A 4559-nucleotide genomic window follows, 5' to 3' on the forward strand; every position below is an offset into this window, starting at 1 on the left:
TGCAGGTGTTATTCAAATCCTTTTACTTCTGACATATTTTTCGAAGAAAACATTGGTATTATTCCAGAAGGAATAAAATGGTGTAAAACAATGCAATCTTCTCATCAGGGAAAGAAAGAAACTAAACACATCAATAAGACATTTTATCAGAATTCGACGACTGGCACCCATGCCAACCTCTCCTTCATTGGACACTAAACTCTGCTTGCGAAGACCTGTTGGGGCAAGTGAAACCGAAATCGTGATGGCACCTGTACCAGTGGAGTGCTAAGAGCACCGTCCGAGCATGATCATTGCCAGAGCAGCTGACTGGCTTCTGTGTCAGTTGCATGTAAATAGCACCATTTGAGTGTGATCGTTACCAGCGTTGCCTTACTGGCACATGAAAAAACATTCAAGTGAGGTCATTGCCAGTGCCGCTGGACTGGCTCCTGTGCAGGTGGCATGTAAAATACACCATTCTGAGCATGGCCATTGCCAGTACCGCCTGGCTGGCCTTCGTGCCGGTGACACGTAAAAGCACCCACTACACTCTCGGAGTGGTTGGCATTAGCAAGGGCATCCAGCTGTAGAAACTCTACCAAATCAGATTGGAGCCTGGTGTAGCCATCTAGTTCGCCAGTACTCTGTCAAATCGTCCAACCCATGCTAGCATGGAAAGCAGACGTTAAACGATGAATGTATATATTTGAAAAAGGGAAAGAATGACTTCACTGGTAGTTCTAATCAATTTAAATTTCTAATAAATTTCTAATAATTTCTCGCATTTGTCCCTATTAACCCTTTCAACCTGGAATTTTTTCTCAAGATTTGCATGCATTTATCTCTAAAATTTTGGTAAAACTATATTGTGCAGATGCTTATTAGATGGTTTACGGTGGTGCCAATTATGTAGACACTATTTTTAGTCTGGTACATATTTGTACCATTTGAGTTTTCTAATCTACCATGTATGTACCACTGTATTTAAATGAAGTACCATGTATGTATCAGTTGTATCAAAATACCGCAGAAATATGTATTAGAAATATGTCTTAGAAATATGTATTGCAACATCGTTGCAAGAATATTACTCTCCAATGTTTATAAACTATGCACAATATGTTTATGATTAAGTAAATATGTTTACAGCGAAGAAAATTTTATAAATAACTTACTAAAGCATGAGAACCAAAGGCTGCACTCAATTAGTAGGAAAGGAGTTGAAAGAAATTCCATTTGCTGCACCCAGTGTAAACTATGGATACATAAGAAGTGCAGTGGAATCACAGGTAGATTAACAGATAAAGTTGTCTGTGTATGTGACAGATGTGCAGGAACAATAAGCACTAAGAGCACATGGGACTTAGATTCTCTCAAATACTCAGGAGGCTCTCTTGAGGTTGTAGATAGTTTCTGTTACCTAGGTGACAAAATTAGCAATGATGGAAGATGCTCTGAAAGTATTGTTTCTAGAATAAGAATTGGGTGGAGGAAGTTCAGAGAGCTATTACCTCTGTTGGTAACAAAAGGACTCTCTCTCAGAGTGAAAGATAGACTATATGATGCTTGTGTGTGAACAGCTATATTCCATGGTAGTGAGACATGGGCTCTGAATGCAGAAGACATGTGTAGACTGGAGAGAAATGAAGGATGTGTAACATCAGTCCACATGTACGACAAAGTGCAAATGTATTGAGAGAAAAGTTGGGCATAAGAGGAATCAAATGTAGCATGCAAGACAGAAGACTACATTGGTTTGAACATATGATGTGTATAAATGAGGACAGCTGCATAAGGATGTGCTGATCACTGAAAGTAGATGGTACCTGTGGAAGAGGAAGACCCAGGAAGTCATGGGATGAAGTGGCAAGGACCGATCTCAGGATGTTGAGCCTCCTAGAGGAAATGACAATGGACCAAGATGTCTGATGATATGAAGTTCTTGAGAAGACCTGCCCATGTCAGTGAAACTGAGTTCTGGAAGTGCTGTGTGACCCACCTACACTTAACGAGAAAACTTCTCACACACTCTCCCACAAAGAAACCAAACTACAACTCTACATCTCTTCTCTTCCTCACATTTCCACTTCATGCACTATGCTTACCTCCCACTCCTCAATCCTGTCCTCTTGGCCCTGTGCCACTGTATCGTTACTCTCCACTAGCTTCCGAACTGTGTTCCACCCACACGCCCTGTCTCACTGTAGTATTCCTATCTGCTAGCCCCTGACCTGTGTGTTCCACCCACACATAGCAAAACCTTTTCACACACCCTACCCCAACAAACCAATCTACATCTCTACATATCTTCTCTTCCTCACATTTCCTCCTTCAAACACTATGCCTAGCTCTCACTCCCTAGTCCTGTCCTCATGGCCCTGTTCCTCTGTATCATTGCTATCCAGTAGCCCCCCCCCCGCCCCGATTATCTACATACCCAGGTTTTCAGAACTCATTTTCCCACTCTGCTCTCTTTAATCACACTCCCTTCGCAGTAGCCTGCCACTTATATTATGGCGTTCAAACCTCAAGGGTATGCCCTGGCACTTACCATCATCTCTCTCTTCCTGTACTCAACCATCCCATTTATATTCTGATCTCCATCCCTTGTGAGTATGCCCAGCACTTTGCCACCATCTCTATCCTGCTATCTCCCACTCACTCTCTCCTTCTCTTGCACTTCCCTCAGGTTGGGTAACCATGCATTTCCTTTGCAGCAGCGCACCTGTTTCTGTCTTCAATTTTGATCTCTTTCTCTCTCTCTGGCCAGGTAACCTTGTACCACCTGTTTCTGTCTCTCTGTCTCACTTTAACTGTTCATCATCTGACACATGATCACTTTCCCCGATTCTCCCTCCCCTCTCAAAAGAGTTTTTTTTTGTCTTGGAAGTACTTGGTGACCCTATCAGTGGAGGTTCCACTTAAAAGCACCCAGTCTGCACTGTAAAGTGGTTGGCATTTGAAAGGTCATCCAGCTGTAGAAACCTTACCAAAACCTACCTTGCCTGTGCTTTTACCACATAAAAATCATTAAGTCCACTCTGCCGAGTGGCTGGCTGGTGTTGGGAAGGGCATCCAGCAGTAAAAATCCTGCCAAAACTGTTACAGAAGTCTGGTGCAGGCTTCTTCCTGGTTGGCTCTTGTCAAACTGTCCCACCCATGCCAGCATGGAAGGAGGGCGTTAAATAATGATGATGATGCTCTGTCTAATGTCTTTCATAGAATTCCACATGTAGGGGTTGCTCATCTGCAGCTTGGGAAAATCTGCATTCATAGACTGCACTGCTTATAGGCAACAGCACAGAAATTTGAAGCTATTTAAACTATGCAAATGTGGCTTCCCTGGAGCAATGCAAAATCTCAGTTAACCAGGTCAGTGAGTTCAAAAATAAGTGAATTTCCACTAGCTGAGGTACTTTCCACTGTGACAAAGTTTTCCAATTTTTCTAAAATTTGAAAGATCAAAGAATAACTTGATTATGCTAATTAATAAATTACACAAGCTACAACTATAGTGGTGGTACAACAACAAATATATTGCAAAAGGTTTTGACCACAAATCAAAAATATTAGATGACATTTTTGATATTAAAACTTCATTTTCTCATCAGGAAAATGTTGAAACAGGAGTTTCTTAAACCATGGCAACATTTCATGCAAAATTACATTTGCATATGATTTTACAATACAAGTAGGATCAAATGATTCATATGATTTTCTCCCATAGTGTTGCATAGATAACTCTTCAGTCTTCTAAGAGTGCTAAAAATGGGTTTTAAAGAAAACATGATCAAGGGTAAATTTTGAACTGCATTTCTAAGAAAATATTGAATATTGGAAAGGTATTCTGTTTAAAAAAATTGTCACAGCAGTGATGCTACGCAAAAAACACTGATGCTGGTGCCACATAGAAACCACTCAGTACAAACTAGAAAATGGTTGGCATTAGGAATGGTATTCAGCTGTAGAAACCAAGCCAAAACTGACTATGGAACCTGTTAAGCTGTCCATCCCTTCATGGAAAACTGATGATGATGTTGTTGTTGTTGTTGTTGTTGTTGTTGTTGTTGTTGATGATGATGATGATGATGATGGTGATGGTGATGGTGGTGGTGGTGGTTGTTGTTGTTGTTGTTGTTGTTGTTGTTGTTGTTGTTGTTGTTGTTGTTGTTGTTGTTGTTGTTGTTGTTGTTGCTGCTGCTGCTGCTGCTGCTGCTGCTGCTGCTGCTGTTGTTGTTGTTGTTGTTATTATTTGGTGAAAGCTCACAACTTATTTTGCTGGGTATGATGAAAAGTGTCAGCTGTCCACAGCCAGCGGACCAAGGTGGCACTTGTCTACTGGTCATGCTTCAAGAACCCTGCAAAGAATTCTTGCAGTTCCATGCAATGCTGATTTTTGCTGGTTTTCTGCCTTCACACTTGCACCGATCTTTTTCAGCCATGTTGGTAAGTGAGTGCTGCTACTTCCAAGTACACCAATTACTATTCGTATCATGTCTACTCTCCTTATTGACAACAACCTTGGTAATTCCCACTTCAAGTTGTCATAGTTGTTTATTTTTTTTTTCCTCTTTATC

This window comes from Octopus bimaculoides, chromosome 11 (assembly GCF_001194135.2).
Source record: "Octopus bimaculoides isolate UCB-OBI-ISO-001 chromosome 11, ASM119413v2, whole genome shotgun sequence".
Classification (NCBI taxonomy): Eukaryota; Metazoa; Mollusca; class Cephalopoda; order Octopoda; family Octopodidae; genus Octopus; species Octopus bimaculoides.